Source organism: Pezoporus flaviventris, unplaced genomic scaffold, assembly GCF_033815535.1.
Source record: "Pezoporus flaviventris isolate CSIRO_AGI_PZ_B2104156 unplaced genomic scaffold, CSIRO_AGI_Pfla_v1 ptg000037l, whole genome shotgun sequence".
NCBI classification, from domain to species: domain Eukaryota; kingdom Metazoa; phylum Chordata; class Aves; order Psittaciformes; family Psittacidae; genus Pezoporus; species Pezoporus flaviventris.
Window position 1 is genome coordinate 14,678,502 of NW_026892585.1, and position 23,226 is coordinate 14,701,727.

The window sequence follows — 23,226 nt, forward strand, 5'->3', positions numbered from 1 at the left end:
ATTTACCACTTCTTTGGGCAACCTGTTCCAGTGCCTCACCACCCTCACAGTAAAGAACTTCTATCCTTATCTCTAACCTGGAATCCACAAATCCTGTCATTTTGCCATAGAAACACATTCAGGTTGGTAAGGCATGACTCATTCTTTGTAAATCCATGCTGCCTTTTTCCAGCCACCTTCTTCATAAGCCTAGAAATGTGTTCCAAGAGCACTTGCTGCAGGGTTTTCCTAGGAACCTAAGTGAGGTTGTCCCTCCTGTAGTTTCCCAAATCATCCTGTGGGCCTTTTCCAAAGATGGGGGCATTATTTGCCTTTCTTCAGTTGTCAGGGACCTCCTTTGATCTCTATGAGTTTTCAAAGTTTGAGAGCAACCTTGTAAGGATATTCCCAAGCCCTCTCAGATGCAGCCCACTGGTCCCATGGATTTGTATGAGCTGAGTTCTCACAAGTAATCCCTGTCATGATTTTCATCCACTGCTGCTATGTCTCCTCTTCCTTGCACAAAGGCCTGAGAGACCTTGTTGGTGAAGAACAGTGGAAAGAAGGCACTGAGTACCTAAAACATTGCTGTGTCTGTTGTGACTAAATCACCTACCCTATTCAGTAGCAGACCCCATTTTCATTGTTCAGCTGTATGGATTTTTTGTGCCTAACTCTGCATTCAGGAGGATACTGAAGGCAGCAGATCCTTTACTGAGCTTGTTACTGAATCCTGAGGAGTTGACAAAAGTTTTTATTTTCATTCAGCTGTGTTTAGCTGAACCTTCTGTAGCTCATGGCCATGCAGTCTAGCTTGAGAAAGGGGTTGAATATTCTTTATACAAGAAAGATTAGCACTTCCGCACCTGTGAAGAAATCTTGAAATTATCTTTTTGTGCACTCCTCTCATGTTTTTAGATTTTCTTGTCATCTAACACAATTTCAAGATGGAGTTAAGGTTGTCTTTTGGATTTTTTTTCTGCTCTGAACAATACATGAGCTAAGAGTTGAGAATGCACATAGGCTGGGCACTGTGGAAAAGCATAGGTCACCTGAAAATAATTAGTATGTTTAAAATAAATACCTTTGAGATAGGGGTCAAGGCAATGCCTGCTCTTTGTGTTTGATGTATAGCTCATAGAGAGTTCTTTTCACAATATAGGTTTTCAAAGGATGTCGTTCTGCTTTTGTGCTTACTCTGCCTCATAAGGAAAAAACCCACCAACTCATAAAGAGTATCACATTCACATACGAACATGAATTTTGCAGAAAAATGTAGCTAAATATTTTCAATTTGAGCTAATATAATTTCTCTGATGCATACATTGATGGAAAATAAAATGCAAGTATACACACAGAACACCTACAACAATATGTTCAGGCAATTAAAGAAAATGAATAGTACTTCCCAAACTAAATATTCCAAACACATACCATTTCAGCTCCTAGCTAAGAGCTGATCATCAGCTGGGACTATGTCTTTCTGCCTAAACACTACTGAGAAGCACATTCTGTAGCATTACTGACCTAACCAAAGCGCAATGTGCACTTGCAATCTGCAGCAGCTTAATCAATACCATTCCTGCATCCAGTCACTGGCAGCTATTTTGAGCTAGGTTGCCATTCACAGGTGTAAGAGTTTTTGATAGATTTCAGACAGTAATGCACTTGGCTAATCATGTTCAGGAGGTTGTTGGTTTTTTTTTAAACAACCCCAAGTATTGTAATTCTAAAACTCTGGCAGGGAAGAGGATCAGAAGTGGCATAAGAAAATAATACTCTTTCGTCTATCTGGTCAAGTACAGTTTCTGTTCTCTGATAATGGTAAAAGCTCATTGCTTTAGAAGGCTGTACTACTGCTCCCCAATAATAATAACCTTGCTAATTGTATAGTGTTGTATACGGTGGAAAGATTTTTCCTGACCCCGCAGGGAACTAGTGCTGTGAAGCATGAGATTTGATTAGCCTTATTATCTTAGCTTGCCCAGTTACCAATGTTGTAAGCTGCCATGAAATTATCCACCCCTTTTAAAAATAAAGCCATACTATTTGTCTTGATTATCTCCTCCTGTGGAGTTGAATTCCACATGCAAACAGACCTCAGTGATGAAAATAGCATAGGAATTAGACATACAGAACCTTTTAACTCTGTAGGTACTGCATCCTTTCACTCTTTCATATTGCCTCTACTTGTAAATCAACATTCTCCCAATTACTGTGGTTTTGATCATGCGCAGATGTCCTGCCCCAAAAAACTGTTTTTAATTGACCTTCGATATTTGTTATCATCCATGTGATCTTTTAATGAGCTCTTCTGGGATAATTTGGAAAATCATGAAATTTCTTACAGATTTTGCTATCTTTGCTAGATCGTTTTGAAAATCTTAAATGACATTTTGTGTACAAATATGAAAGCATACTTTATACCAAAGAAACCCCAACCCAAAGTCCTATCTCATTTCTTTGTCACAAATAACTCCACAGAAACCCTCACTGTTTTGAAGATGATGATCTTGGATGGTAGGCTAGTGGATACATAAACAAGTTACCATCACAACATTCCCAAATGGTGATAAGCACAGTAAAGAAGCTGATAATCTATTGAATGTAATTTATGAGGTGATGAAGGCAGCATATTTTAGGGGTTATCAAATAGAGTAGTAGTGCAGAGTTCCGGCTGCCTGAAGACTGATCATAACAACTGATTATCCAAGTTAGACATCAATAAACTTAAGAACACAGAATGCTGGTCTTGCAGAGCATGCCAGTAATCAGCTTAAAACTTCATTTAAAAAAATGTAGTCTTAAAGTCTTTCACTTTAAGTGCTCAATCTCAGTTCCCCACAACAATTAAATAGAAACTTTTCTATGGGGACATCTGTTCATTTTATCATTAAAATAGTCATCAGAACAGTGACAGAAAATTCAGAATTCAGACCCAGAATTCTGTAGAGCATAAAACAAAAATTTGGCATAGCTGACACCAGCCAGTAGATAATTTCTCCAGAAATAAGTGAATGCAACAATGCTGGTGATTATTACAGGTTTTGTTTTCCATTTGCATGGTCAGAACTGTAAGGGGGCTGAAAACCACATCATACTCCTTCCCATGTTTTGTATACTGGGGTCTGCTCCTCTAACCCCTCTACATCAGGTAAGAGCTGTAGCAAAACCAAAAGACCCTGGAGAAAGACCTCTACCATGTTACTTGTAGCACCAGCAGAGAACTTATCTCAATATTAGCAACCCTAGCCTCTGAAGTTTTACAGAGACGAGCACAGCAAAAGAAACCCTTTGCTTAAGTGAGAGCTGTATCATCAAAGGCAGAGTTCAAAGCTCTGTGGAGTCATAAACTCCAGTTCAAGTGAATGCTAATCATCAGCCCAAAAGTATGAGGGCTGTGGCTGACCTACCATACAGTCTCTATGCTCCCTGTATCCTGCGGCTTTTGATAATCCCTGGCATAAAGCAACTTGGCTTTGGCACTGTTCTAATTCACGCCTGGCTGACCATGATCACCAGCCAGAAACTGCTGGGGCGTAAGTTAGCCCTGGCCAGGTCTTCTCTGACTTAAACTGGGAACAGGGTGAGGCTTGGCTGAAGTGCAGTAATTGCCATTAAATGGATAAGAGTGATTTACAGTGGTTTGCACTGCAGGAATGATGCAAAGCTATCAGATTGAACTGCGCCATCAAGGTCCTAATGACCATCCTTGGATAAATGTGAATGCAAGTAGTAAAAAGCCAAAAGGGTATGATAATTCCTGCCAGAGGGTAAACATCAATTTCTAAATTCTTTTCTAAAACGATACATCTCTGTTTCTTCCTTGACCCTAATGGGTCAAATGGATTAAGTAGTGGGCAAAAATGGTTTGTGAACATTTGGGATACATTCCCTAAAGGGCTTTAATAGCCAAATAGCAGCTGCAGAGGCCAGAATGGAAGACGCTCAAAAGGCTGTGGAGCAGTTGAAGTATTTTGTGTTTAGATATTTCTGTTACAGCTGCAAACAGGTTCTTGTGTTTCACAGGTTTGGATTCAAGCTTTGAGGTGAACTATAATAACAACCTCTAAGTTTTGCCATGGAGCAATTTTCTTTCATTGACCACGAAGGTAACGTCAGGACAGCATGAAAGATGCCAGCATAAATTGCTGCAGCACTTTATCCTTAATAGAATAATGTTCAGCCTCCTCAAACACAGGACTGTTAGGGAAGAAGTCAACAAGATGTTGAGTTGTGAAATACAGGACAAGCTGACAGTTATGTGTTTTGTGGCTCTGGTTCAAAAGGTTTTCCATTAGGACATCACAAAAAATAAACAGGGGGCAAAGGAGAGAGAAAGATCTGGAGGGATTTTTCAGGGAATGAGGATTTTCTGTGCCTGTCAGTTTTTCCATTGTAGCTGCAGGGGTTCGAACACTGAAAGGGTGGTAAGTCATTACTTAGCTTTGAACCCCTTATGATGCATGCAGTTTACTTTCAGTTTAATAAGGAAAAGGTAACTTCTTGTGAAGCAAATTAGGCTCAATTTGGACTTTTTTACTGAGAAATCCCAGGAGGCCTGTAAGCTATTTGGACTCAGGGGTGCATAATTCCAAGTGCTCATGAAGCTTTCAGCACAGGGTAGCCACTGTAATTTCAAGAGTGAGTAAAAATAATTCCTAAAGGAATTTTGCATGCTGGTTTCCTAAGATGAGGGGAGCAAGATCTTATTACTCAATGCATCTCTATTGGTCAATCTGAGGAAGGATTTCTCACCTGCTGGCTGCTGTTCCACCATTTCTTTAATTATGCCCATCATATATGCGCCGCTTCTTTTTGGTATCTTGGGTCGCATGAAAATCAGCTTATTTGTTACTTGGTAGAAAGCACAATCTGAACCTGTTAGAATAAAAATCAATACCTAGTGGATTTTTCTGTTCAGACTCCACCCCCACATAATTTTGGCTTTCTCTCCTCCCCAGTGGCTCCCAAAAACAACGAAGGAGAATTGGAGGCAGATTATTATTAGGGGATACCACATGTCACAGCAGGCTATCATGTATTCTTAAAACAGCATAATTAAATGGATTACTACTGAAGTGTACACTTGGATTTAAACATTCGAGAAGTCTGTAAGAGAAGGAAAAAGTCAATGAAAACAAGCTGAGGAATGAAGTATTGCTTTGGATATGAACATTCCGTTTTCCAGGGCAGATTTTAATCCAGCTTCAGCGAGAATTGTGCAGGCATGGCTGACTTGCTGTTTGCAACTTAAATTTCAGTTAAGTCCAAGAGTATCCAAAGGTGAGGGTCTCCACAAAATGAACCAGAAGCAAACACAGAAAGCTAGTTTATTGTCACCGCTCAAAACAAATGGAATGTTTAAACAGCAACCAGAAGTGCAGGAATATCAGTTTTTTGATGTTGTTTCCACCTGAGTGGTCTTGTGTGTTATTAGTACCAAGGGAAATTTTCCATCCCTCTTCCCCTTTGAAATATTTGACTTATCCTTTGCCAGCGTTCTTCACGCTTTGGTGCCTGATCACGCAGTGCCAAGTGAAACGGCTCCGACTGAGGAGCGCCCACACCCGCCCGGACACTCAACCCAGTCAGGGATCGCGTGCGGCCCGCAGCCTGGGGACACTCTCCCGCTACCACACGCTCTCCCTCTCACACCACAGCGCTCTCCATCCATCCCCAGCGTGGTTGCCCTCGCATACACTCGTTCCACGCAAACGACCGGGCGCCCTGCTCCCACATCGCGGCTCGCTGCCGGGCACACCAGCACCTTCGGCGCTCCCTCACACGCAGTCACATCCACACACGTAGGCGCTCCCTCCCGCGCTCTCTCACAGCCCCGCTCCGCACACACACACACGCCGCGGGAGGCGGGCCCCGCCGCCGGTCAAGCGGAGGCGGGGTGAGGCGCGGGAGGGAACGGACCGGACGGGCGGGGGCCGCGCGCGCCCCCTCAGGCGCCCCGCCGTTTGCTGCGGGAGGCGGTGCTCGCGCGCATTCGCCCGCCCGCGCGGGCGCGCGCGCCGGTAGGAGGAGGAGGAGGAGAGGGAGGAGGAGCAGGAGCGCGTGCTACAGCCACGCCGGCGGCGCGCGCCGAGGCGGGCGCAGACCGGCGGGAGCGGAGCCGGGGGCGCTTCTGGCTCGCGCTTCTCCCTTCCGCCAACCGGCGGCTCGCGCGCCCGGGCTCGTAGATGGGGCTGAGCGGCGGCCGCTGAGGAGGGCACGGACGGACGGACGGGCGGGCAGCGGGAGCCGGTGCCAGCCGGTGAGTTGGTCGCGTGTGCCGGGGGGGGAGGGTTCATCCGCCCGCTTCTCTCTCCCTCTTCTTCTTCTCGTCCAGCCGGCGGGGAAATGGAGGTGGGAGGCGGGGTCCCGCAGCGGTCCCTTGCCCCGGGGCAGGAGCGGGGCGCGCTGCCCCGGCGGCTGGAGCTGAGGCTCCCCGCGTGCGTGTGGCGTGAGGGGGAAGAGCCGCCCTCCTGCCCGGCTGCATGCAGGTACCGGTGCCGGGCGGGCCTGCAGGGGAGCGAACATGGCAGCGCCGGAGTCGGGGAAGAGGGTTTTTTTTTGCCCCCAGAGTGAGGATTAACCCTCCTCCTCCCGCCTCCGGATGCGTCCCCGTGAGACTAGCTCCTCATCTGCCGCTCCGGATTATCTACCCGCCCACCCTCCTTCCCCCACCCCCTTCCCGGTATTTTCTCTCCTGGAGATTATCAGGTTTCCCGCCCCTCCTTCTCCGGGATTCTCCGCCTCCCCCCCCTCTTCCAAGGGGATTATCCCCCCCCCTTCTCTCATGGATTATCCCCCCCCCCCCGGTTCGCTGTTCCTGTCTCTCCCTCTCCTGTTATGCCCCTCTGCAGCCTCGCCTCTCAGGGATTATCTGCTCTCCCTTTGGGGTAATTCCTCCTCTCTTGATCTCTGCCCCGGCCTCTCCTTGCTTATTTTCCTCCCGAGGAAGTCATCCCTCCCCTTCCGACTCCCACTGACTGGGGAAAGGGGAGAAAATGTGGTTGAAATCCCGTGGGCAGGAGTTTCCAGTAGTGCTGTCATCTCCGTGGTCTCTGTCCTAGTACTACAGGCAAGCGGGTGTAGGTGGTAAAAGAGGCACAAAGGATGTACAAAGCTTGTGGCAGAGTTCAGCCTGTGGCATGGTGCTCCCTATGCACGGAAATACCTGCACCCTTTCTGCAATGTTGGAGCTGCTGCTGGAGATGCTCGTGAAATAGAGCCTGTCTGGATCAGTGCTTATAGAAAGACGTGCATATGCATGGCTGGGTGGTAGATACCACACGTTAACCAAAAATTGCACTGAAAAGAAGCCAGCAGCCTCCTAGTTTCTTTGAAAAGGTTTAATGTACAGTAGTAGCATTATAATGTAAGTGGGAAGGTGCATGGATGACATTGCTGCTGTTGAGGGGTCAAAGCTGACTTGGATAGCTTCTGTCTTGGTTTTCAAGGCAGTTGTCTTAGGCTGTTGCTCTGTGGTGAGAAGGGAGGAGGCAGGTGTCATTTGCTTAGTCGGTGATGCTGATGTGGTTCATTACCACCAGCATACTGGTAGAGGAAAAATGAGTTTGTTCCTAAAGCGGAGAAATAGGGTTTGTCCCATGTATTATGGTCCTGTGTATGTTAAACCATGCTTTTTGCCATTTCTCCTGGTCTTACTGCACATGGGATTGCACGAGGAGAGTTGCAGATCCTCTAACCATCTTGCGGCACAAGGCCCAGGATTATATCTATTAAACTTCCCTGACTTGGCTTTGAGAGGAGAGGCTGTGAGAAATTGTGGAGAGGCTGGGCAGCTATAAATAGATGTCGGACTAGAGGAGGCTTTGAAATCTTAGCATGCTGCTTCTGAACACATAGTGTCTGTTAAACTGGTTGAGTTGACACTAGCATCATGATGTTTCCTTTTATTTCTGATGAGGTGGTTGGCTTTTAACACTTCAACATGTGATTGGACCATGCAACATCTGTCACAAAATTCTTCTCGAAAATGCCATAGAGAAAATTCTCATTTAAATAAAACACTGATAATGGGAGTCTTGTTTGAGCTCGTTTTGATGTGATTTTTAAAGGACTCTTCAGAGCAATCTTTCATTTCCTTTTCCCTCCCTTGAAATGTTTGGAATTGAAGATCTTGCTCTCCATATTTTGTTCTTGAAGTATTGCAGTATACAGATTACCTGAGTTCCATATTGCTGTGAAAAATCTGCAGTTCTGAGGCATGGTGTCATAATGCTGGTACCATTGTTAGGTTTTTTTATTTCCTCATCTTCAGTACTCTCTTCGTAGTTTGGGCTTTGTTTTTTTTTTGTTGTGGTGTTTTTTTATGGAGCCTTCATCATCTCACAAAAAGTATGTATATTCAGCTGCTTTGAATTCTGGGTGCCTGCATGTGTTTTGGATGCTATGGATCACTGCTGTCAAGAACTACTTAATATGGAAATTATTGACAAATATACTGTACCAGCTATGTGGAGTGGTGTCTGTTCTGCTGCTATATTAGTAGGCTAACTGTGCATACTAAAAGTCTCTAAAATGATTGAAAAGCTGTTGCAACATATGTGCAATTGGACCTTTCTTGAACTACCTCTCATTGCTTTTTTTTTTCTTCTCTTTAAACAAATAATGGAAGCTATTAACTTAAATCATGGCTTAATCACATATGTTTAGTGTTTTTTTTAAATAAGAAAGGAAGTAATGAAAACACGTCTGGCTAATCTGAAGGAGTCTTAATGAAGGCTAATAGAGAGGATGAGTGTCTGGAAGACCCCTGATTTAGGATGTTTTTCATTTGAGGCATAAAATTTTAATCTGATCTTTTTTTTTTCTGAATTTCTGTGCCTGCAAACCTCAGGAAGTTAGGAAGGAACATAAATCTAGGCAATGTAGTTTACTACTTTTGGCATTTTTAGTTTAATCTGTAAAAGCAGGAAAACCAAATAATTACCAAATAATTGGGCAGGCTTTATTCTGAGCTGCTAAGGATGTGCTCTGGGTATTGCCCCGAAACACTCTGCTGCTTCAGTCAGAATCAAGCTCCAGCCTGATATTAGGTCCTTGGGATGGGTATTTGTACATGCAGAAACAAAGGTCAGTTATCTGGGAAAACTTTATAGTACCATAATGACAAGCAGAAAATTCTTTAGCACAAGTCTCTTCGTACAGTGACTCAGTCCCTGAATCATTCTGGTTTTCTACATGCATTTATTTGTAGAAATTACTTATATTTTGAATGCAGTTCTATAAAACTTTAGCATCCTGCTTTGAAACCATACTTTCTGCTATAGTCAGAAGTGATTTAAAGTTCTGACATGATGTGACTGTCCCGGGCTCTGGTGAGTGCCCTTTGATCCTCCATGCAGGATCTGCAGGTGAGCAAATCTTTTCATATGCTGTAGTAAAGGGGGAAGAATCTCTTTTTACTTAAGAAACAGGTATGCATTTGGGATTACGATAATGGCTGTGGTAGTACTTTAGGTGTTGCAGTCTCCATCCAGATGTAGAATGAATTATACTATCCTAAGATTTGGAAAGGTAAAAAACTCACACAAGTTTAAATAAAATGTCCTGTTGTGTTCTGTGGTTAAGGTAAAAATGGATGAAAATTGACTCATCCTGGTTTGAGGGAATTGACTGAGTGACCACACTACTAGACGAGGAAAGAATATTTGCTGCAGAGGGAGTACTGTAGGATGGACAGATTGGGTTCTCAACACTGCATACACCTGAGCTTGATTTTTTGCTGTTTTTTGTTTCTCGCTGTCTTTTTGGGGGGGCTGGCCTTGAATGAGATGTTCATATTTGTTCTTTTGAAAAAAATAGAGCCAATAGAGGAGTTGAGGTGTAGGAAGAAACTCTTCTTAACAAGCCAAGTAAGTTCGTGTACCAGTAGAACGTGCACAGTAACTGTTCTGTGTATTCAGTGCTGAGGCAAACTGGAATCGGTTTGGCCTTGCATTTGGTAAAAAGCTTGACTTTTTAGAAACATACTGCAACTGGAGTGGTGCAGACACTATTGGAGTTATTTGTGTGGAAATATGAAGTAGAATGTGATGGCAGGGGTAAGAACACGTGTGAGAAGGATAGTGGTTTTTCTGTCCTCCCCAGTAGAAGAAGCTCATAAAGGGTCTTAGAGAAAAGTGAGTTTAGTTCAGGCTGATATGTGAGAGGCAGGCTGAAATAATACGGATGTGCTCGTCACAGATACTGGTTTGGCTTCATTCATAAGAAGGTGCCAAAGTAATTTTTTTATTCACAGGATAGATTATTTAGTAGATGATCTCGTTTCAGAGCTTAAAACTGATCTAAGATATTATTCTGTTTGATTACTCGATCATAATAACCATCTGCAGTTGGATCTCAGGTCATACTACACGTTGTCTTTTGCAGCAGGACAGACAAAGCATTGTGATGTTAATGAGCTATCCTGTGGCTTAAAAATTGCTTTTTTTTCAGAATAAAGCAAGCCTGAATTACTTAGTTATGGCTGATGCCATTCTTACTAGATTAATGAAGACAAAAGAGAAAAAGAGAGGTTAGGAGAACTGGTTTTCCTATCAAAACATCTACAATCCTACTTTGTGTAATTGGTCTGTAAAATGATAATGGTGCTAAGCAATTTCATAACCTGTATTAAATAATTAAAAAAAATTGTAAATGAAAGGTTCTCTACTCTAACCTCAAGTTTAATTATTTTCAAGGTTTCTGGCTTAAAAAAAAAGTGTTGCTAATATGAAGTATTCTTAATATGCAGTCATTCTGTGGGGTTTACACTTCAGTTATTTAAAGAATTTATTCTGATGTTGATATCCATATCTCATGAAAGCATGGAGGAAAACTAGCAGCATTGAAATTAGATGACATTTCAGATTTACTGACAACAACTGTTACTTAAGAAATTACTTGGATATGTTAAGAGTATTGCCTAGTTTTGTGCTCTCTGTTTGAGAGTAGAAACCTTGTGAAATCCATGCTGATTATGGGGAACATCAGTGGTTTATGCAAAATTTTTTTTATGGAGTTTGAGGGAAGGGGAAATCAAATTCTTTGCATCTTGCACAGAAACATGGCTCTTGCAGCTCTTGCTTACCCAAATCTCAAAGGATCAGATTACTTTTTCAGTTAAATACAGTTTTCCAGTAGGTGGAGACACAACTGTTGAGTTTAAATAAGCTTAAGCCTTTACTTTTTGATTCCAAATGTTTTGTCAAGACACTATTCAAGTAAATGAAAATTAGGAGGTAAGAAAAATGGTTTTATATTTTTATTTTAGGATAGCTCATTTAAGCCTCTTTGCTGAGGTAATGATTGCATTCAAATAGTATTTCTGTAGTAACAGCGGCTATTCAAATAGTTTGGTTTTAGTTTTTTGTTTAAAGCCTTATCTCCACCCACTGGTCAAATGTGCATTAATGAAAAGTTAAAGTGATAAAATTTTAAATATCTAAATACAGGACGGAGGAAAGTAGATAAGGGTAAATAGATAAGGTAAATAGGCTTGACAGTAAAAAGGTAGAGTAAAGCTTTTTCTTAAGACTAATAACAATGTAGGGGAGCACTCAAGTAAATCTGTAGGGGAATGATAGGAAAATATATGAGCCATTCTGACTTGTGTTACTACATTTCCTTGATACATTTAAAAAAATTACTTGATTCCTTCATTCATTAGTTACCAATACTGTGTTTGGAGACATGCATCCAACTGTCATGTGAGAAGTTTTGGGGGCCACTTGGTAAGTCAGCCTTTACATATCTTCTTATTAAAATTCCACCCCATGCCTTCCCTGACCCACTGCTTGAGTTTAGAGAAGTCTTTTTGGCAAAATGAAACTGCTTATACAGCAGAAGTTCTGAAACTGGGAAGGCAAACTGCCGTCTAGTGAATAAAATTAGTGAAAAGTTTATTCTGCCTTTCCAAGCAATTCTGGCTTTCTATATTGTGAACAATTGTGCTGTAGCAAAACACAGTGTTGCTGGACAGAAATTGCTTGAATGATACTAAATTTACAATAGCCATTCTACTTACAGCTTCACTTGCATTTTTGGGGTCGGTAGAAGTGCAGGAGTGTAATTAAAAATTGAAAGTTCAGTTTGTGCATTCATTGGTAAAGAACATGTGGGTAGGGAGAAATTGTTAAGTAAAATGTAATGTTCATAGAGTATATGACTGTAAGGCAGTCATGTGGACGCAAAACATACAGATACTCAGTTATCCTTCCCAGAAGTAGTACAGTTTTGCTGCTTACACTAGGTTTGGTAAGCGGTAGCAGAATGGGATGAGCAGTGCTTGATTTGGTCGATTCTTATCACTGAAGCTCTTTTATACAGATTTAATCTATGTAATATTTGAGCAACTTCCAGAAGCATGTTGCCTGGTGTCATTTGCATTTATCATACGTGATTTTCTATCTGACGACTAACTCCTTTTGTACATTGCTGTGTGTGATATTTAAAGTACTGTTCAAGTGAAGAAAAACGCTAATAATATTTGGGCTAGCTCTTTGATTTTTGTTTCATTCTTTCGTAGCTTTTTCTGGGGTGGCCCACTTGCTGCAGAGATAAAATTTAACCTTGGCATGAACCTGTGTGAGAGGAGTTGTCCCTCATTAGCTCTGTGATAATCTCATAGGTATCTTGGCTCAAGAGTGATAAAATGGACAAACTACCTTTGAGTCACTGTTCTTTGGGAAGCAAGATAAGCTGGTATATCAGTGTTACTGGGTGTTAACACTTCTGTAACATTTGCTGGTCATGTAATGACTGTGTTTGAGTTGCTTGACTGGTGGTTGAGCATCCTCATTCTTGCCCTGCTGCCCACAGGGATCATGTGATTTCATGTTACCATTGCTGTTTGGGCAGTTCTGAGGACGGATAATAAGAACACTAAAAGAAACGTTAGGAAAGGGGTAGGAGAGCACTGAAGAGCTGGCAGTTAATTGTCTCTTGACACATAATTAGGTAGGAAAAAAATTCATCCATCCGTGCATGTGTTGTCCCGTCCCCACTTCTGGCTGGCAAGATGTAGGTCCTAGGGATCAAAACATTGTTAGAATTCTTGATATTGGGATGGGAGAGTAAACGGATGTATGCATTGGCGAGAAGGTTAAGACGCCTTGGGTGCTGTTTAAAGGTGTAGAAAGCTGTTTTTTTATCATTTCGAAGTTCTGAGTGTCAAGTACGAAAGCGTGCAGCAGAGCCCCTCCTGTTTCTCGATCGAAACGTAGCTCGAACGCTCCCTCTCGTGGTATCACTAAGACATCTACGTCGGAGAAGCGCTCGTGGAGCCGCAGTTACTGCTCTGGTTGAGTGACAGGAGCCAGCTATTTTTGAATGGGAGCCCGCTTGCTTAGCTGAGTACTGTGATAAATAAGCCGGTGCTACTTAACAAGTAGATAAATATATTAAAAAAAAATCCACTATAGCCAAAAATTGATACATGTAGAAATCTTGGACAGTCTCCCATCCAGTAGCCTACTGCTTGGAGAAGCCACTGCAGGCTGTTTGCTGGGATTTTTTGTGCTGTCACCTGGAAGCATGCAGGTTTACTGCTGAACAGAATTTATTAGCTATGAACTGAAGGGTGCACATTAAACTGCCAAATCTTGGCAAATAGCTCTGGAAACAGCACAGACCAACTACACAGCAGCAGAATGAAATGCATAGTTCTATACAGTTCTCAGTCTTAGGTCAGATTCCATGCTATTACAGTGCAGGAAGGCTGTAAGCAGCAACAGTAAAACTGTTGAACAGGGTTCTTCAGAAGGAAATGCTTCATTGGTGCTGATGAATAGGAAATGGAAGAGAAAGGCAGACTGTTCAGCAGCTGAACTCCTAATAAAATGGAAGGTCTCAACATGTGTTATCATAAGTAATTTGAAATTTCCAAGAGAATTGAATGCTTCACACCTGATTCCAAGCTTCTGTTATTGAGTCACTTTGTTTCTATTTAACTGTTTGAAACTTGAGCTTCTGGCTCCTGGTAAAATTATTTTTGAAGACAAGATGTAAGGTTAGGTCTTATTTGACTACATATCTTATTTCTCCATAAAGCCACCAAAACTGTTTTAAGACAGTTTGATATTGCGGTGAGACTGTCTGTCAGAATGATGCTTTAGGTCTTGCTTATTAACTGGAGATTCAATTAAAACACTTTATGTGGACTGTTAAATAAGTTAGGGCTCACAAGAATATACTGATTTATTTTTTGAAAGTAATCCCATTTGTAAGCTATTGGCAAAAAACTACAGAGAAACTTTCAGAAAATTCAGAAATATTTTCTTTGGAGTTTTAAGAACTAGCCTAGCTACAAATTAGGCAATAAATGCTTTTGCAAGAAGTTCCAAAACACTGTTCTACTTAGCTAAGAATATATAGGCATTATATGGAAAAGTGGAACTATATGTGCGTTCATACTTGATGGCTGGTGTTCCACAGTCTTACTAGTTACACATAACTGTTTACCACCACTGAAAAAGATCGTTACACAGACTGTGTGCTTTTGTACACAAAATAATTTTCTCAGTACGAATGCCCCTATGAAGCTTTTACACATTAAAAAAAAAAAAAAAGAAAAAAAAAAGAAGACCATCTCTTGGGCCTCCCCACCCCAGGCATAAGTGATTTTACTTTACAAATATAATTACTGTAATTCCAGAAGGTAATCTCTCTGGACAGCCATAGACTAGTTTGAATTAGATTACTCCGTTTATTTCCTTCAGGGTGAATTAATACATTGAGTTTTATTTTTCTGTGATTACTTAAAAATTCAGGTAACTTTTAATACTTTTTATTCTTCCTTATTACTCGACTGGGATATCTAAGAATATTTGCAATTTAAAGGTTAATTTCGCTTTCTTTTTTACCTGTAACTTTATTTTCTCCAGGTACATATCTGCTCTACTCCTGGAGCTTATTTTATATACACTTAGTTTCAGTTGTAGAGAAATACTGGAAATATTTATTTAATAAGCAGAAACTAAGCACACTAAATCTTTCAGTTGTGACATTTAAGTAAGTCTAGCTAGAGCAATGTTTTTGTTAAATCTGTATTTCCAAAGTTCTGGGTTTACAAACCTTTCAAGTAGTTTGTCACTAAGTTGCATAAATAAAACAAGTTCCTACATTTTGCCTCTTAAAAAATTCTTGGGACTGCTAGTCAGGATGAAATAAGCACAGGAGCAGAGTTAGTCTTGGGAGATACTATAGTCAAGAAAATGTTTTTCCCATTTTAATTCATGGACTTAGCAGGAAGGGCAATTCTCCGGATAGATGATTGTGAACCACAGTGGGACACTAATTCCAAAATGCAAATGCTTTTATATAAAGGGCCTGTTCCTATTTGGATTTTACATTCTGTAAGAACTAGCTATGCATTTAAGCATTAGATCAGAGAAATATACAAAGATGCAATTGTAAGTGAACCTCATTGTTTGGGAATATAGTGCTGTTTTGAAATAGGCAGAAGGAAATCCTTGGCGTTTTGAGGTTTCAGGACATGACTTCCTGTTAGTGTTGAATGCAGGACTGTAGTTGAAGACATGCATGTCTCTGGGGAAGGAGCTGGGACCAGGAAATTTAGTGTCTAGATAGCCTTAAATTCAGGTAGAAAGGGATAAATCAGCATATCATGGTTCCCAAACACCTAGACATCATTAACCAAAAACGTGAAGGTTTTCATTGTGCTAATCTGCAGAAGTAGCAGAACCCAAAATTTAATGTATTGCTCATGACTAAAATAACATCTTATGTAATTGCCCTCAACCTGCACATTAACAGCTTCCAAAGAGATTCAGTCTCTTTGTAGACAGGATTGAAAACTAAGACAGCAGAATGACTGATAATGCTAAAGACACCCGTCTGAAGGTCTGCAGAAAGTTCATCTCCTGGTAGAGAAGAAACATAACACATTTGCCACCCTTTTCTTTTTCTGTTTTTGCAAGTCATTAGGGAACCAGTATGAATGCAAGAGGATGATCTAAAATCCCAGGCACAGGTAGCTCTGGGTATGGCTGCATGTAAAAGGAAGATTTTACTCTTCGCTTCCCTGAAGAAAGACTCTGCATCAGGACCTTTCTCCTGTTCACTGTGGTCTTGCTCTTTGTTGAGATACTACCTGAAACTGAATGGAGTTGTTCTCAGCAATGGGGTGGAGCTGTCAGTTCATTAAATGCTCTTTAAAAAATGCTTGTATGTGTGCATGTGACTGTATACATCTATGTCTACATACATCAAAAGAGGACTTTCTTAAGAAAGCTTAGTACTGTATGTGTGTGTATATATATATATACACACATATACCTTAAAAAAAACCAGCATGCTTGTCTGTAAGCAAAACAACCCAGCATCCGTAAGCTGTCTAGGGAAGTATAAAACCAAAGCAAATGTATATGGTATTTTCCCCAGGCAATCTCCCAGAATCCAACTAATGTTTAACTTGAAGACTTTTTGAACCAAATGAGGTTTGTGGGTTGTTTATGTAATTTGTATTGTATGCTTTTGATATTCAGGATGCTGTCGTTTCAAAACTAGTCTAAATTTCTTCATGGACTGGTATTCATATATAAATTGCTACTGTGCACTGGGGATCTGTTTGATTAAACGTGGGAAACTCTTATCCTTGGATTGTATTACTCTTTAGTTTCTTTAAATAATTCATATGGCTTTTCTCTGAAGTGCTTGATAACTGAGATGTCATATTTGTATCATGATAGCCTACTGTGAAGATTGAGCCAGTACTAATTCTTGTTTTGGTAATAGAACTGATGGCAAGTTTGCAGCACATTAATAATTAACCATGTATGTAGTTTTGAAAGCATGTCAGACTGTCAGGGATACCCACAGATTGTTCTTTGGTTGGTCATTTCTCCACTCTGCCTAATCCAAGCAGTGATTGCCATACAGAATACAGATACAGTGCTACAGAAATGGATTCTGCTACCTGCTGGAAATGTGATGAAAAGGACCCCAAAAGATGTAAAGAGCTCTTTCTTCTTTGCTTTTCAATGTGTTATCTTTTCACACTTGCTAGTAAAAGTCAAGGTTCTTGTGTCTGATCATTTCATCAGTCAGTTGAAGAGGCGTTAAAGAAGCAGTGAACAAGAAGTATGGTCAGTGGCAAACCCCTAGTTTCAAATAAGTGGAATGTAGAAGTTCTCAGGCTCGACGTTAAGTTGAGAAGTATATAGAACTAAGAGCAGTTTCATTACCAAGAACTTGATTTGCAGTTTAGAAATAATGCAACAGCAGAGTCCAGAAAAAAATTACCAGCTTTTCTTATCCCAAGCTGCACCAGGAGGGCAGGTCTTCTCTAACTATTGGTATGTCTTGCTCAGAGAAGTGATGATAGTATATCTAAGTTCCTTTCTCAAAAACAGTCATGGTTTTATATTCTGGTGTCTTGATAGTGAGGTTAAACTAAACTTATTCTTTCTATTGCTGCAGCCCTCCTATTTCTTGTATAGAAATAGGAGAAAAAAGAGGAGTAAAATTTACCAGCTGCACACTGAATATTGTCTGTTCAAGTGATGCCCAAAAATACTCTTGTGCATCTGAAGATGTTGAATGCATCATAAATCTCAGCTAATATTACCTAGAATTACTGCATTTGGTTATCTGTGACCAAAATTAGAATCCTGCTAAAGCTTTTCTGACATAGTTTAATTTTAGAGTTCATTGGCAGCTTCTGACTGAGTTAATATGACAAAGAAAGGCAAAAGAAGTGGAGTCATCAGGACTCTAGATCCTGGCTATATTTTAAAATATAATTTAAACATGTTGGAAAGATTTCTAAATGTCTATAGCACAGATTGTTTTTAATCAAACTACACATCCTGTTAATGCAGCTAAGCCACCATTTTGGTTTTGGTCTTTACTCTTTTAAGCATTTAGATGTACTTAGGAAACAGGAGGAGTACTTTTTTTTGCATGAGCAGAAATAGGCAGTGAATGGAAGGATAGTGGAAAAAATCTTGAGTGTATGTGAGTATGAATATCCTTTGTGAACTGAACAGGTTAATTGAGAGTTATACTATGTGACATTTCACAGTTTGTACTTAAGTAAATATATGCAAACACCTTTTGTCAGCCTCTTCAGAGGGGATCTGAACATACAAACCTCGGAATGAGTCTTTCATTCAAGTAGGTCATTTCCTTCCTTTTTGCTCTTTTTCTCTGGCCTAATTCCCCAAAAGAACTTTAACAGTTGTATTAACTTTGAAGTCACTGGGATTACTTACCTGTTTGCAGCTGAACATGTACTTAAATATTTCAGTAATGTTTTAGCAAATCCCATTTCTCCATATTACTGTCTAATGAACTATTTTTTAAGGCAGTAGGCTGAAAAAGGAGCACAGTGAGTGGGAAGTTGAACTTACCTTTGGGGACACACCACCCCCACACACTTTTTCTTCAAGGAAGGAGTTATAAGCATATTGTCATCTTCCAGGTAGAAGTGCCATGGTACGTACATTAAGACAAGTGGAGCAGTGAGCAGAAATGATAGACCAGATGTGATTCCTGGGCCATCAGCTCGAACATGCTGTAAGCCATTATACATTTTCTCATTTTTGAGCCACTCCTTTTCCTGGACCTATTTTTTCTACCTTTACCATAATATATTGCCTACTTGCCTTTTATTAAATAAATTTCTAAATAATTTGCTATTAAATGGGCGTTCAGGACTTTTGGGCCTCAGAGAAAATTTCACTCTTGTTTCTGTGTTGGAGAGATGACCAGCTTTTCTGTGTATGGTAAGGTTTAAGTTTTGACTAAATGTTGTAAACGCTGATGTTGGGGTATGTATGCACATGCGTTATGCTGGCTGTTATAATCTGGAAATGTGCAAAACAGATGACTGCAAAAAACTCATGAGAGATAATCTGACAGTGAGATGATCTTGAATTTCTGCATCTCAGGGGGTGATTCAACTCAGCAAAATATGCATTTCCTCCCCTCCCAAAAATGTAATCCAACAAAAACCTTCAAGGGATTGAAATCAGATAGTTCTTTTACAGAGGCATCTTTGAACAAGGTCTCAGAAATGCTGTGTCTGTAAGCTTGTTTGGGATGCTCTTACTGGAGTGTGTGTCTTCGATGTAATCTATTTATCTTCCTCAGACACTGTGTGCTGGATTGGCTTTGCTGTTAGTGCTGTAGACTCAAGCAGAAATTTTTAGGGAAAACAAGAATGTCCTAGATGCAGTTGCAGTGTTATTTCCGCACTTCAGATTTATGGTAGAGTCTTGCAGCTCTGCTGAACTAGAAAATCTGTGCTGTACTATGCGTTTCTCTTCTTGTCAGTCTTTGCATTGTTTTTCTGTATCTATCATACAGAAAAACCTGTATCCCCCGTTCTTAGCCTCATAACTGAAGAGCAAGACTGGTAAAACTAACTACTTTACTGATTTATTTATGTATTTTTTTTAAGACTTGAACTTCATATAGTTTTCCTGATACTTTAAATCAAGAGAGATCTGACACGTGCTCATAAGACTTTTTATGGAAGTTCCTTTCTCACAAAAGATACTTGTTTAGGTTTCAGGTATTTGAAAAGATCAGAACTGTTTGCGGAGTGATGGACTTGGTTGAAGAAGGGTTAGGAAAGCTGACAGACAGTCCTTTATCTGTAAATTGTTTGTGCCACACTAAAATCCTTTAAGGGAAGGGCTTGACAATTCCCTGCTGTTTGTCAGTATTGTCTTCAGAACGGATGAAAATATTTATCCATTTGTACTTAAGTTTAGACTCTTTCTGTGTGTTATGCTACTGAATATGGGCCAGTGTCTACTTTTGCTTCTAAGATCAAATAACTGTCTTGGGACTCTCATTTGACATTTGTCATGCACAGCAATAGTATATGGGTAATTGAACCCTGCTTTTGTCTAGAGGCAGTAGGTGGTTTTGGTAGTGCTTAATTTTATTTGTACTCACTACCTGTAGGAACAAAGATGACTGACACCTTACAAGTCTAACAAGGTGTCAAATCCATTGGTACAAAGGTCAGTTTATGACTAATGGTGAAAATCTGAATTGCTGCTTCTAAATCATAGTTAACACACCCAATCTTAAGTTTGGCTATCTGCACGTTCACTTGCTTCCTGCGCTTCTTCCCCGTCTTGTAGTCAAGTATGAATGCATAATACAGGTCAAGAGGTGTTATATGGAGCCAGAGTATGAGTTTACAGGTATTGTCAGAGCAAGGAAAGTGTAACAGGCAAAGGAGACCAGGAAATTACAATGCTGCTTGGTGTACTGTGCTTAAACTTGCTCAGTATGCTAACAATTCATTTATTAAGCACAGGAAAATCACTGATTTGAGCACATGTGAAATTTACATAATTGCATTGTGAATTTCAAGTACTTGGAATCGATATTAAAAAAAAAACACGAAAATAATTTGATTATTTAATTCTCTACCCTTTCAGTCATAACTTAATCCTATGTTGAGCCAACATGATGCATGCTTGATTGTATCTTTTTCCTTCATAGCCCTTGATGTCCATTGTTCAGGACAGGGGGATGATAATTAATTTGAAAGACAGAATTTTTAAATACAGAGACTTGGCTTCTTTTTGAACTACTGGCAGCAGCCCATTCAAATCAGTCTCTCTGGTATTAAAAAGCAAGTGTTGATTTCTTTTGTGTGAAAGTTGGCTTGTCTGGGTCTGTAAACTTCTGCTGAGAAGTGGTGCAGTATTTAAATCCCGACACTGTGTTTAGAAAAACAGAAACTCTGCCAGTGTTTCTGAAACTGAGAAAGCTGCTTTCATATTTCAGCTGCTTCAGTCATTGAACACAAATTCCTTCTTGCGGGATCAATTGTCACTGCTTATTTGCTACCATGGCAAGTTTCAGTAGAGAAATAGTGCCATCAGGAAACTTGATTTATGGAAAGGATATTATATTAATGATAATAAAGACACCTTTCCAAGCAGTATGGTATTACTATTGCTAATGACTCTTCCAAGTTGAATATTGTGAAGGAAGTTTCAAGATGAAGTTCTGATGCTTCTCTACGTGGAGACTAATGCTAGTAGATGGACTGGCAATCCACCGAGCACTTGCCTGGCTACATACAGGCTGCTGGGTTTGTACTTTTCTTAGCATGCTGTTGGATCTCTCCAGAGATTGGTGCTATGGCAGTCTACTTGCATGTGCTTTGCCTTCTATCTGTTTCCTCAAATATATCCCCCTGCCAGCTGGACTAAAAAGCAAGCTGAAGCCCAGCATTCTACCTTGCAGCTTTGCACATGCATGTAGCTGTCATGTAGGATGCTTGTAGCTGATCTATCAGGATCTGTTTGTTTAGAGAGAGAAGTGCAAGCCTGGGCTATTTAAAAATACAGTTTGCTTTTTGAGTAGAGACAGCCAACCAAATTCTATCCCGAGTATAGGACTTGCTCTTGCACCATACGACAAGTGAAATGTGTGCAAGTATGCTGAGGGCCACAATAACAGATAGGGTATCTGAAAAGTTGAAGCAGAATCAAGATTTCATTTAGGTTTTTGGCCTTGTCTCTGGGAACTGTGTAGTAGAAAATGAAAGAAATACAGAAAAATAACAACAAATTGATTTCCTCTATATGAAGAGGAATATACATTTTCTGAAAATGCGTTCTTAGACTATGTTTTGTTTCAGACCTTTCAAAATTATGCAGAAGAATATGGCCATTTAACTTCAGTTCCGAGGTTGCTTGAGACAATGACTACTCCATCTATTTGATTCTTACTACTTTATGCGTGCTATGTGTCCCATGTGCTGAGATAGTACTTGTTTTCTTTGTTGCCAGTACTTCTGGGTGTCATGAATGACTGTTTTTGGGGTGGGTTTTTTGACCTTGTAACACCCACAAAAGGTTTGGTATCTTAGCATTATGAAAAAAGACATCATTGCCCTTTTAAGTTCACTTGGGAACCTGAGTTCATGTTGAATTATTCCACAACCTTAAAGCTAATTGTGTCCAAAGAACAAATTTACCCATAGGAGGGTACATTGCTCTCTTTTTATATATCTCTCAGGCCAATACTTTTTCTGGTAAAGAGAAATTTAATGCGGAGTATAATAAGCAGAAACTACTATGGGTGGGACTCACTGCTCTGAGAACTCATTCAGTGTGATGAAACAGTCCTCTCAACTGCCATGCTGAAATGGTTGGCAAAGCAATTACTTTTTCAGCTCAGGACCCAGACTTCATAAAACCTTGTGGAAAAGCTGAAACATGGATTTATTTTATCTATTGCAGTGGAATTCCAAAGCTGGGGATGGAAATGAGTCATGGTCCTTAACTTGCCATATCTCATTGTACATGGGAATACTTTAACAGTCTCCTTTCAGAGTCCTCTCCACTTTTTTTTTGTTGATGGCATTAGTAACCAATTCTACTGATCCCCAAGTAACTGGGCCTTGAAAATGGCATAGATCTTAGTGGTTCTGTTCTCAAAATCCAACGAGGTTCTTGGCTCAGTCAGGTACTGCTTATACTAACAGTTTCTTTTCTCCTCCCACCCTTTTCTCTGAGACCCCTAAGCAGTGGGGGAAAGAACAAACAACTTGGGTCAAAACCAAGAGAGTCTGTGGCTTTTATTGTTTCACCGTAAGTGGGATCGAAGCAAAATTTTTATATATGTATGAAGTTGATCATTATATTTCTGAGCATGACCTCTATTCCTTTGTCTTTTACTCACCCCTTCCACTACTCTGAAGTTTCAGTTAGGTCCTTGATCTAGTATCCCCCATTCCAAAGGAAGAGTTGAGTGGAAAGGTATTTAAAACTTACCGTGTAATCAGAAAACTTGTAACTATGCACTGTCAGCCTTTACTTAAAAGTTCTATGGTTTTGCTTCAGCTAGGGTGACAGAGTACATGATTGAGAATTCAGAACTTCTTAAGCAAAACTTAATGAATCCAACTTGGTATCCTAAGGAAATAGAGTAGAAAATTTCAAACTTGTCAATATGCAGCACAGGTAGAAGTGTAAAATACTGTTTTGAAGATGCAGTTTCTGTGCCTGTGTCCACCATATAAAACATAGAACACTGTCATTCAGTGTTCACAGCAGTGAGTTGGAAACAGAATTGGAAGTGAAGGTGGTGAACCTTCAAAGTGAGTATTTGAAATGGTAATTTCCTTAAAAGCATATAGGTCTTAATGCAAGCTGTTCCAAGACCATTAAAAGTAACTTTCCCCTCTTCTTGTACTCGCATATTCTTAAACTGAAATTAAGTTTCCCACTTTTAACTAAACATTTG

The 23,226-nt window shown here is 40.4% G+C and overlaps 1 protein-coding gene across 2 annotated transcripts in view; it reads left to right on the top strand.

Moving 5' to 3' along the window:
• The first annotated feature begins 6,020 nt into the window (after nt 1-6,020).
• Nucleotides 6,021-23,226, top strand: part of PALS2 (protein associated with LIN7 2, MAGUK p55 family member) — a 63,361-nt gene continuing 46,155 nt past the window's right edge. For both annotated transcript variants that reach the window (XM_061464801.1, XM_061464800.1), the window contains exon 1: nt 6,021-6,244. The gene's annotated coding sequence lies outside the window, so the exon portion shown is untranslated. The remainder of the gene's footprint in view (nt 6,245-23,226) is intronic.